Genomic DNA, 13,986 nt, shown 5'->3' with positions numbered 1-13,986 from the left:
AAGACGCAAAAGTTAGTTTCTTTTATAATTGTTTTTTTGTCTGTATTAGTTTTATACAATAGAGAATGGTGACTGTAGTATTATTCAGTCTTCAAAGGGTGGTCCTGCTTACCAAATCACGCATGATCGAGTTATATTTACGCAATTCAACTTCTTGGTCAGGTAATCTAAAAATAGCCCATGCATATCATTAACCTTGCCACGTGCTGATCTATGTATCATAGTTGATACATGCTTATTAATTGGTACCACGTAACGAAGTATTTTAGTGCATTTACTTGTCTATAAAGCAAAGGAATGATTTCGCTGCGAAAAAGGGGAAATGAGATGTGCACACTTGTTTTCCTTCAGTATCACGTTAATATTTTTACGATTGATCATTTTCTTTATTAGTTTTATACAATAGAGAATAGATCTAAATCGTTTTGACAAAAAAATATTCGGTTTTCCAAAAAAAAAAAAACTAAATAAACCCTTTATGATATACAAATACCGTAATTCAAAAAAAAAAATGTGATAATAAATTGAACCCCCCCCCCCCCCAAAAAAAAAACAATTTTAAAGGGTTGGGATGAAGGCACAACTGTGCAAGCCTTTCCTTTTAAAAGGAAACTTTATTTTAATTATTCCTTTTCCATATTTTTTACACTTTTACAAAATGATATGTTCTTAACATGACTTTATTTTCATTCATGTATCACAACCAAAAACAAAAAAAGAAAAGAAGAAGAAATGATCGGCAATAACGTTGACGCGGTCTAATATTGCTTTAGTACCTAAATTCAATCATATATTATAGTCTAAATTTACCTAATTTACCGGAAAGGACTGTTCCATCAACGTATCGCTTATGGAAAGCTTCCATCACAAAATATCTAAAAGATATCTTTGTTTAAAGGACGAATTGGCATGTAACTCATGTAAGTTCCATCAGAAGAAAACGGGCAAAAAAGACATTTACTAAACATGCTTCTAGTGGTAAAAAACACTTTATTTTATGCTTTTCAGTGAATTACTGATTTATCCGTGAAAATTATATTTGATAATTTCACAGTGAAAATTATCAAAATGTAATTTCACACTTTTCAAAGATGAGACTACTTTTTAAGATTTTCCCAATGCGGTACCACAATTTTGTTATTGTTGACAATTATGACATCGACATTGTCAGGGCTGTTTCGAGAACAGCTAACTTAAAGCTTAAATTGATAAATAACTGAAATTTCAAAAGTAATAAAAAGAAGAAAACTTACTTCAATTCATCTAAATTACCAATCACCTAATATCGTCTCTATATTTTTGTTTCATGTTTACAGTCTGAAAAATACAAATCTTTCCACATGCAAAACTGCTCTTGATGACATTTACTGTAGGCATATTTCAGTATCCTACGAGCAAAAACTGCTTATAACTTGAAAAGCAAAGACAGACATCAGTCCGAAGAATAAGTAAATATAAATAACCCAGCATTCGTAAGTTCGTAAGGCAGCCTTTCAAAAAGTCCATGTGTTCAAATTTCCTAGCAGTTTTTTGAATGTATACACATCTGTCAACACTTATTAATTGTTTGTAACAATGATCAGATAAGTTTTCTTTCTTCATAAAAGATGTATGACTAACACATCTTAATGATAACCCTCTCAATCAAACACAATTATTTTCCTCCCAAAAAATACATATTTATTGTCTGTAACAATCATCAAATAAGTTTTCTTTCTTCATAAAAGATGTATGACTAACACATCCAAATGATATCCCTCTGAATCAAACACAATTATTTTCCTCCCATGAAATACATAACTTTTAAAAATGGCGGCCGTTTACATTTCACAGGACCAAGTTTAATATAAATTCGACGTAAGTAACAGAAATATGGATGGATGGTTTTACTTTTTCTCCTACTAGAATTGTTTGTTTTGTTGGTTTTTTATTAAAAGAAGCGATCTTTCATATGATTTGAATAAAATGAATTATATCATCGCCATTTAACGTTGATTGTCGAACTTATTTTTCAGCCGAAGACTTCTTGTATTTAATGAAAAATTCATATAATAAAGAGGCAACCAATGGGGAAAGCAGATTTTAATATTATGTTTTATCAAGGAAATTTCGTTTTTACTTGTTTGAAAGCATAAAATAAAAAGAAAATTTGTTTGTTTGTTGTGTAAGATGAAATTTTATTTCTTCTCGTGAACTTATAAAAAAGATTTCTCACTCGAGGCCACGCCACTCGTGAGATTACTGTTTTCAAAGCTCTCTCGATGAAATAAAATTTCATCTTACATATAAACAAACAAATATCCTTTATGTAATAACTCTTTAAAACTGCAATATAAAGTTCTAGTTCAGGTACAAAATGAGCATTTAATCGCCTTAAATATATATACCAATAAAAACAGTCATATAATGAAATTAGACTACGTTCTGTTCGTTGTTTTAATCATGAATGCAATCTGAACAAAATAATCAATGGGTAAAAACTGAAATTTTATTCTTTAATAACTTGAAAAAACAAACAAAATTTCCTTAAAATACTGTGATACCATGGCATTGATCTTTTTCTCAAAAGATTTGTAACAATAAACAGAAAAAGGAATTCTTTTTTTGGTTTGGTTTTGTTTCATTATTTTTATTGTTATAATACAACAAAATGCATTTTGAAAAGACAATTTATTTCGTAACGTAATTTAGCGAAGAATGGAATAGAAAATCAAAGCCGTTTAGGCGTTAAGGTCATAAATACAAAAAGGCAAAGTGAAGAATTTGAAGTTTAATTGTTAATCTGCAGCTTATTAAAGGAGTAAACGGTTACTACTTAGGTTGAAATTGCTTGACAATGTCAACACATCTGAAATATATGCTCACCATTGCCTGATCATCTGATATTTACATAATAAACCGGATTCTGACATAATGAATATTTTATTTCAAGTGTGATGTGACCTTTGAGAGATTTTTGTTCGGAGAGGAATGCTATTAAACCTTTTATGCATGGAATATGTGTGCATCATTCAACAACGTGATAAAAGAAAGCATTTCTAAATAAAGACAAATTAGAAAATCTAGTTTATTTATTCCTGATATAATCACAAAGAATGTACTTAATCTAACCTATTTCTGCTGATTTTCTTAAATGGACTTGTCCAGTTTGCATTTTTGGAATTGTCCGTTATCAATCCATGTTGGGGATATCAGAATGAAAAAAATAAAATAAGACTCAGGAAACAGTAAAGATCCTGGTCAGACTACACAAATGTATGTACACTTGAAACTGTATGTCAACTTTCTTGCCTTAATTTTAAATTCATAAGAGTGTACTCAAAAAGAAAAAAAAACGTTCTGTAATCGAGCTAAATAGGTTAGTCACATGAAAGAACCCAATGACTCAGGAGGAGAATGACAAGTTGCTCTCTGTATACAACACATACGGGACATAATTGTCTCATTCCTCTCCTTAAACGCGTGGTATCGATAAGGATATACGACTGACTGCGCTGAAGATAATAAAATAAAAAGTCGGATGTTAAGATTGTACAAAGGTTACCTTAAACTTCGAACATTTGTTGTCTGTCTTTGTTCTTAACATTAAATACTCTCATACTGTTTATCTAAAATATCAAAAATACAATGCATGATAAAATACATATCAAAAGTACAGTTGTTATTAGGTCTTCATAGATGAAACAGAATTGTTGCCACACTTTAACTAACGTTGATATATCTATTACTGTCAGTTGTTCTTTTATTGTTTTATTTCCGATATTTTCTAAATGCCTCATACTAGAGCCTTAAACAAAAAAGTCATCCTATAAGCTCGAAGCCGAATGTAATTTAAACAAGCATATAATGTCATCTTGAAAAAATATATAGAGGATATTTGTTTAGTTCAGTGTAAGATCGGAATACATTTCATCGAGTGAGCACCAAAAGATATATTTCACGAGTTGCGCAGCCACGAGTGAAATATGGACTTTTGTTGTTCACAAGATGAAATATATTTCAATCTTACACTAAACTAAACAAATTTTCTTTTTATTACATGCAAAGAAACGTTTTAAAAAGACATTAAACCTAATACTGAATGAAAAGCGCGCCAAATAATAATACAACGTGGCGTCATTTACGACGTCACGTCATTTAGTTGGTACCCAGTACTGTGCACGCTGGTATTTCACTGAAACAATGTAAGGGGCTTAAATTCAAAACAGTGAAATTATCAAAGTTGTAATTTCACTGTTTCAAACAGTGAAATAACCAGTTTTATATCACTGATATATTTCTATAAACCACCGAAAAGCATGTAATAAATCTACATATTTCCTTTGATTAAACCGTTTAATTACTTATATTAAATGTATGTAAGCACCGAATCTATAAAAAAACGTATGTGTAACTTATATTTACGCTTATAAATTGAGATGAACATTTGTGTATAATTTGTATAACAATATTTTATGGTTCAAGAGGTTATCCGGCATAATCAAACAATATGTCATACATATGATATATTGTGCATGTTATATAACAAGAAAAAAAATGGAAAATGAACTTCGTCGGTAAACAGTCACGAACAAAACAAAGAACACAAAATAAAACAACCACAACAAAAACCAAAAGAAAACAAAATATGAGCTTAAGATCATGACCGTACCCGTTTTTTGCTGTGACAGGACGTGTCAGACGTAAGAAAAAAGGTTAAAAATGCAGCTTATATAGTTTGGTAGCTAGAACTACATAAATATTTTATGTACATTTTACGTATTTTTCTGGACGTTTCCCCAATTCTATAAAGATGTTTTAAAAACGTACTGTCCCCTCGTAAGGGGTATATCACTGTAAACTAATATAATATACATGGTTAGGATTTTATACTGTTTCTGTGCCTAAAATTAAATTCATAAAAATATTTCCTCTGAAGATCTTACATTTTTTTCATTTCATTTTGAAAATGGTTAAATACCGATCCTTAATAGAGCAATATTTCCATTACGATGTACGGTTTGCATGGCTGTTCTCCATGTATATATCAACATGATGCTCACTATTATTTTTTCTTACTCTAATCATTTTCGTTACACATCACTTTCATTTCAATAATTTTGAAACGGTCATGATTGTTATAAAACGGAAGTGCTTTATGTATTCTCACAATATCATATTAATTAATGAATAAATAAATGTTTTAGCCAGGTAAATATATAAATTAATAGAAAATGAATAAGTCAATTAATACTCATAGAAAATGCAATTATCAAATAAAAGCATTTCTTTTAAAAGCTACATGCCTCCAGATGAACTAAAACATTTCAAGAAAATCGAAAATCAAATATTTTGAACTTATTTTCAAATGTACGTGGATTGAACGTGCCGTTTCTAATGTGTTATTTTTAGTTTTAAAATTTCAACAAAATGAGAATAAAACTGCAGATTTAAGTTATCAGTTCATGTTTAAAAGAAATAGACAAATACTAGAGAGGATATTTTCCCTAAGGTGTTTATTCAGACAAGCTTTAAAATGTAAGGGAATATATCCCGAATGGTTAACGTGTTACCTAAGTAATCTGATGGTTGCTTGCCGCGTAGGTTTAAGCCACGTTAGGGGCAATCCGTTGTTTTCTTGAGCAAGAAACGTTACACTCATTGCTTAGTACTGGTTACAAGAACGGAATCTTAAGTGGTAAAATAGGCTTATAGCTTCCAACAAAATCGAACTAAAATAAATTCGTATAAACTAACAAAAATACTATTAAAGCTCTTATTCCAGACACAGAACATTAAAAGTCCAGACTTAAGGGCAGAAAATAGGTATATATAATATCTTAGGACCGGATTTCAATGTAGTTGAACCCTCATTTCCGAAGAAGTAACAGCTTGCATCTGATAGGAAAATAAATATGAAAATGCTGGATATGTTTTGCACAGTGAACAAAAAAAAAGAAAAAAAGTAAAAGACAAACATGACACATTTTGTTGACGTAAACAGTACTGTTATTTTTTAATACAAATTAAATATATACACACATGAAATTGCCAAGTGATTAAATAATGTTCAAAAAGTAAATGCATTTTTACACACCAATACATACTTTCTTGGGGCATTGATTTTCATTGTGTACACAAAGTAAAAACAGAAACAAATCAAATGTTTTCTAAATTGGAGAAAGCTACAGCTAAGATATATGACATGAAACGTTGTTTAGTGGACCTGTATCAAGATTGTTTGAGTTATTACCCTTGGGTCAAAATTTTGCTTTGTCCAAGGTGACAGTGACTTACTTTCTTGTCCTTTGATACACAACCATGAAATATGAACCATGTGCACAGTTTTAGTTGTAAAATTGAACTTTGATATCAGTTGACCTAGATTTTGATGATGTGGTGTACTTTCTTGTCTTTTGACGTACAGCTATGCAATTTGAATCATGTGCACATAATAAGATGTTAAGTGAACTTTGATATCAGCTGACCTAGATTTTGGCATAGTGTCTTACTGTGTTGTCCTTTGATTTACAGTCATGAAATTTAAGTCATGTGAAATATGACCTTCACCACCAATTCACTAGACTCAACTGCATTGATAGATTCCTACTCTGATCTTTTATTTGAATAAAAATAGAGTTAACCACTAATCTAATATTAAGAATAAGATAGATCAGGGATCTATGCATTATGGCAATCTTCAATTGTATAGAAACAAAAAAGTTGTGTATGCGATTTTTGTGTTTCGGTGTTACTAATAAGCATACTATATGAATAATACGGTATTGTTTTTTGTGTTTGATATACCTGATATATAACTGGTTAAATGAAATTATTTCAAAGAAAACAAAGGACAGGGCTAAGTTGCACGAAACCAAAGTGTCGATCAAATCAAAGTCTGAAAATATTGTATCACTTTGAAATATCATGAGGTAAAGTATTAAATTACATAAGAAAGCTGCCAAGAGCTCAGTTTTCAGAAGAAACAGTGACTTTGAAAATCTAGTAAAGACAGAGAAAATACGAATTTACATTACATTTCAGGCAAGATGTTGGATGGTGGCCTTAAAATGTAAAGAATAAAAGACATTTACAAGATTCGCATATTACAATGATAAACTTGAACAGTCATAGAACGCCACTTCGCCAATAATGGGATTCACATTGATTTGCAGTTTAGACCAACTCATAAGATATGTCAAATAAATACGTTTATTTTGTTTGCAAATGATACATACCCATCGTCATGGGTAAGGTTAAACCTATTTTCGTCGGAGCATCAATCCAGTCTGGCAGTTCGATACGTCGGGTGAGAATATGACCAAAGTATGGTCAGTACGCACAAACAGCTGAACGTTCTGTTTAAACCGATAAGTGTCTGCATGCGTTTAACAATAATTATTAATTAATTAATAAACAGTCATTTAAAATCAAATTTTGAATTTGTATTAGTTGTCTTAAAATTATTTTTCACTTTCTGTTTAAGTTAATTGTTTTAATATTTTTGTTTATTAATTCTAAAGGTAGTTTTTGATTTATTTTAAAATGATTTATTATATTGTCTGCATTCTTCTTATATCATATAATTTTTCATACTTAATTTTATTTACTTATTTCAAGTCACTTATCCTATTTCTGTTTGATGTATATTTTATTCTGTGCCATGTTATCTCATTGTATACATATTTAAGCACGGTGAAATTTAATGTGCCGTAAAATGTATCATCATACGACATATGTGCCTTTTTAGACGCCGCGTGCACTTTTGTGCATAGTTGTCAATGACAAATCTGTTTCTTTTTCATACACATTACCGTTTCAAGAGAATAGACTCTTCGCGTTAATTAAGAAAATATTTGGTGTCATCATCAGATATGGCGGACACTGACAATTGGCAGTGTCAATAAAGAAAAGTTTTGAAAACGACTTAGATCTTTAAATAGTCTCAGAAAGTTATGGTATAGAAATGGAAAAACAAATACAATAGAACAACAACAATGACGATGACAGAAACACACACACATACGCGCACACACCAAAGCACGCACGCACGCACGCACGCAAGCAAGCACACACGCACGCACGCACGCACGCACACACACACACACACAAACACACACACACATGCATACGAGGGGTTATCCAAAAATTCGTGGACTTTTTAAATATCTCTTGAACGTCAACGTGTATTGTAATGAAATTTTATCAGCATACATTGTAGAATATTATCAACACATTTTGAAAGGAAAAATCAATTGTGTTTATGAATAATGATTTTATATTACTTTTAAATAAGCACATACACGGCACCCGGCGCAAGGTAGAAAAACGCAGTAAGTCATCGTATATTTCTTGCTAAAAAGCTAAAAAATAACATAGAAAACCCGCTGAACATCGCATGTTTTTTCTATGATGTCATTTAAGTAATTCTTTAAAATAATGGACGTCATTTCCGTTTATATTTAGTTGATATCGCCAGAATTATTGTTTACAACGGAAAATGACGGACACGCGGTAATTAGAAAATCGCGCGATCATATAACGATCATAAATTTTTGTTGTAATTTGGGGATAACACCTACAAAAACATTTGATAAAAATCAGCAGACGTACAGAGAAATGAAAATTTCACGATCATAAGTGTTTAGTGGCATAAGAAATTTAGTGATAGACATTACTTTGAGAAGCAGTAACCGTCATTGACTGCGTAAGGTTGAAGCACAACTTGTACGTTAATATTATGACGTTGACGTCAATAATATTTTGTTGTGCGCCGCTGTCGCCGACATGTGTTTATGTAAAATTAAATATTGTCGGAATGTAGAAAGCTACTCACATGAATTTTTCTGTGTTTATTTTGTTATTAATTCTTCTAAGCAGTGTAAGAATTTCAAATAAATATCTCAAATATATTTTACGCAATAAAGAAAGTCCACGAATTTTTGGATAACCCCTCGTACATACATACATACATGCATGCATGCATGCAGGCAGGCAGGCAGGCACGCACGCACGCACGCACGCACGCACGCACGCACGCACGCACGCACGCACATACATACATACATACATACATACATACATACATACATACATACGCACAGAACACAAATAAAAAAAAGAACACATAAAAAATTAAAGATAATAGTAAAATACAAAAAACACAAAAGTCAGCTAGTTGGTAATTTAACAATTGATCTCTGATGAACCATTTATGAGTACTACTCATTTACCATTTGCCCAACATATTATTGTTTATAGAGTCTGTACTATTGAAGCAGACAATTCACAAGTGAAGAAAGTTTGATAACTTGGTAATGGCAAATTTTTCGATACTTTTTACCTAAATCACACACCTCAAGGAAAAGTATTTTTATGAATGTACAATTGGAACAGACTATATTATTGAACGTAAAGAGTAAGGAATTTTTACGCATTTCTTAAAATTGCTTAACTTGCTGTAAAAAAAATTCAATTCCTTTATACGACTTCTTTTCCATCATGTATATCCGGAAACGCAGGAAAGTGAAAATATTGCAGGAATGGTTCAAAAGTTACGCCGAAATTTTGCTAATCTATAGCTGAAACAAGCAACATAGTAAGTAAACGGACATACATTTTTATAGTAAATATAATTAGTCAAATAATTAAGCAAATGCGATTGCATATATTTCCAAAATAGTGTCTATTCATGAAAACGACGACTAGTCTTCAGTAATGTATGCGTGTTTTTATGTATTTTGATGATATTTACTAAATGACTCAATAGACGGTAGGATTAAGTTGTACGACACTAATTAAAGTTATGATGTACAATTTCAAAGCAATTCGGGGATAAATAGCTCTCTCTCGAGTCACCATTCAACGGTAACTCAGTAGGGTCTCGTTACAGCCGTAAACAGTTACCCGCGAGCTAGATATCCCGTTCTATACCGCCTGCTGTATCAATATCAAAATATTGATTTATGATTGAAATCTTAATGAGATATAAATCATTGGACATTTGTTTTGTATATTCCATTGTATCAATTATTTTCTTGAAAGAAAAAACTGCTTAAAGCAGCATGCCTCCAGATTCATGCTTATTTTCATGAACATTTTGAAAATGTATTTCACAATAATATATTGTGAAGTGAACAAAAAATGTAATTTACACATTACACATAACAATCCACAAAAATTGCCCAAAAGAGGCCAAAATATACAAAAAAATACCTCTTACTGCGTTAGAAACGCAGTAAAATTAAGGTGATTTATACTGCAAAATCAGTTATTAATAGCACATAACCTGTTAATAATTAATTAAATATTGAATATTTTTACTTTTCTTAAGATATTAATACATTTGTCTAAAAATTGAATTTTATGAAATATTTTTGCTCATCTGGAGGCGTGCAGCTTTAAAGATGAGTAGAGTGTGAAGATGTGTTACATTTTTTAGACATAAAAAGAATTATCATAAAAAGATAAAAAAAAAACAATTTATTTTTTTTTAACATAATTACAAAATGTTATGTTTATTAAACAAAATACATAGCATACAATAATTGTTTAGAATTATAGATCTATATAATTTAACTTATTTTAAAGTAAATTTACTTTAAAATCCAAGAATGTATACGTACAATGGCTTTTCTAAACGGAGATGTACAACTAAGTTTAAAAGTGGAATTGACGAAATTTAATTAAAAAAATATTTCTTGATGATAAGTAATATTTTTGTCTATAAAACATATCAATATTGAAATTATAAGGATATTTTTAAAGGAAAACCTAAAACAAAACATGCTTATAGGTCTACATACAGATTATTTTATTTCAAATACAATGTACATCATTTTTGCTTAAATTATATATGAAAGAAAAGACTAAATGATAGTTAACCGCTTTTAAGTCATTTAAAATGCCCTGGAAAATACAAATGTATGTTATGGCTTGTGATTATGTAATATTTCATAATTGATTATTTTAATACTTCTAAGATAAAATTGAGGATTGATCTCCGACCGTAATTCACATATCACGGGAACAATAAAAATGACACTATTGTGCTTCCCAAAAAAAAATTAATTAATTTATTTATTTATTAATTGATGGATAGATGACAATAGATAATAAAAATAAAAAGGAAGTATTTTGAATTGTGCTTTGGCAACACTTAACTACAAAATTGCTCATTTTTACGTGTCCCTTGCACCGAAAAAGAGAATATACCCGGATAGCTTGAAACAGTGTTGTCTATTATCGAATCACAAATGTCAAAACATGAAAGTTTTAAGCGACATTTTAATTATCTTAAACTATATAAGTTGTATTTAAGGAGATTTTTTAATATTACAAAGATGGTAGATATTCGCATGCTGCTTATTAGCCTCAACAACTCATTATCTTCGCCTTAGCAAATATGGGCGTGAATAAACAACAAAAACCAATACGCAAAGATCTTTCCGGCCAATAAAAATCGTTTTCGAAACATGTTATTTATGAAAGATTAATAAATATATTTTCTCCCGATATTGAGAAAACACATTCAGAGAAATAGTGGTCGAAACACATTGACAGTCATTCTTGAAAAAACATACACTTTCCAGGGGACTGATATTTAAATAAGTAAAGTACCTTTTATTTATTCATTTTTTTAAGTTTTTACTTCATTGGTGTAATAAAAGAATGCCATAATATAAAATAAAATGTACTCTTATAAATATTTATTTATATATATATTCTTGCAAGACATTTGTCACTAAAGCAGTGTCCGAAATGGTAAAATGTTAGTACCGCGATACTCTCTTTACTAAAACAATTGTACAAACCAAGCGTATTAAATTTTTGACAGTTGTTTGCAGTTTTCCAAAAATTAGTGATTGACGCATCGCAAATTATACCCTAAATGCCGACAAAGCAGAAGATGAAGATTTCTTTCTTTGGTGACCTTCTAATAATAAAACGATTTAAAATTGAGTTAAAGGTCCAAATGATTTAAAAAATGGCATGGTCTATAATACAGTCAGAAATTCAAACAATTTTCCGCATAATAACGTATCTTTAACGGTTTTTTTCCGAATAATCATTAAAATTAACAGAGCCTAAAGCTGTCACCTTATTTTTTAAAATAATGGACCCTTCTCAAGAAGAAGCCATTGACTAGGTTAAATGCATACAAATGTATCGAGAAAGAGTCTAAACACTCGTCTCTTTAGGGCAACGACTATCAGTTACCATTTGAAATAAATTTTCTTAATTAAAAATTGCTACAACCAAAAAAACTATATTAAACGCAGGATATAGTCCCATGTTTTACAACTGTTTTTGTCATGTTAATCAAATACTTCAAGTTTTATGTTGAAAGTTTTGGTAGTTTTGAAATAATCCAACTTGATAATAATTTTGGAAAAAAAATCAAAGATAAAAAGGGACATTGCTCCAAACATATTGTGTGTATCAAGGTTAATGCCCCATGTATTACAACGGACATAGCACCGTCATGTGAATGTCTTTGACAAATGTTTATATGTTTATCTGGAAATATATCTGGAATACATCTTCGGTATTCCACAAAACAGTATATCTCGTATTCGGTAAGTAACTTACCCTGTAACGATAATACAACAATAACCTCTTTCTTCATCATCCTTGTTCCCTTATTGTAAGCAGCAGAAACCTAAATAAGCTGTTGTTTCGAAGACTGGCCGCAATTTTGTATGTTTATTGTGCTCAATTTATTCTGGCAGCCTAATGTAGGATATTAAACAACTTAGAGTCAGAAAAACCAATTTGTAGTCGGCGAAATAAACGAAGAATATCAAGTTATATGTTACCAAATATTCTTTCAGTGAAACATTTTAAAATAATGAATCGGAAGTCAGGGTATAACAACATCTAATTATAAATGCAATAGCTTCATTTCTTATTATTTCGTGCAGAGATGTTACAACTTGCGTCAATATTTGTCAGTTTGTTTGTGGGGTATGGTTTAGCAATTGGAGACTCGTCTCTTTTTACACGACTACCAGACATCATTAGCTATGTTTGTCCTAGCAGTGACGTATGCTCAAGCAACCGTTCATCTGAAACTGGAGACTACGTTGAACTTAAACCAGGCATAGTTTCTTGCTGTGCAGGTAGTTATATAAACAGTGTAAAGATATATACTTTATAACAAAATAAATAAATCATAATCAACACAATCATATGTTAGAAAACATGAAAATACTTAAACAACGCAGAGTCTAACAACGCAGAGTCTGTTCGTTTTGACAGACAAAGCAATACACTGCGTTAATTAGATTTACTACAAATATACCAATAATAATATTTTATATGAATTAAATAATGACAAAGATCATGTCAAATAAAGCATTTACATGTATCGGATTTATAAATATCATTTACGAAATGTGGGTAAATTTTGACAAACTAATTTACAAACTTTTAATCAATCGGCAAAGCGTCAAATCAATATGGTTTACACATATATTTTTCCACCACACGCAGTTCCGTAGTACATTTACATACATAATATGTTCTTATTTAATGAGTCATTGTCATTGAGAATTTAATTCTAAATGTTGAACGTTAATAATTGAAATCTGTTACTAATCAACGGGATTACAGATAGATCATACGCTACTCTCAGTAAAAGAAAATATTACATTAATATTAGGAATTATTTTTTGTATGCAATGTCCGTTATTCATTCATTAGTATTTCGAAAATTTCATGAAAATGGTTTTATCTTTATGAAAATTAGACAAGTCCTTTTAAGATATTAAGCGCGGTAACGGTAAATAAAATTTAGGAATCTTATAACTAAAACAATATGCAGTCCATCTGTTATCTGTTAGAATGCTGCAAAATTCGGACAAATGTCCGATATTTCTGGATCATCCCATACATTGGGTATATAATTGAAGTAGATAATATGATGTTTTACAAATGTCGTTCCATTTCAGAATGTTCATGCTCAGCTGTATGCTCAAAAACAGGTAATTGTTGTTTTCCGAATGC

Source organism: Ruditapes philippinarum, unplaced genomic scaffold, assembly GCF_026571515.1.
Source record: "Ruditapes philippinarum isolate M1 unplaced genomic scaffold, ASM2657151v2 ctg3280_1_1_1_1, whole genome shotgun sequence".
NCBI lineage: Eukaryota > Metazoa > Mollusca > Bivalvia > Venerida > Veneridae > Ruditapes > Ruditapes philippinarum.
This window is presented reverse-complemented; position numbering follows the sequence as displayed.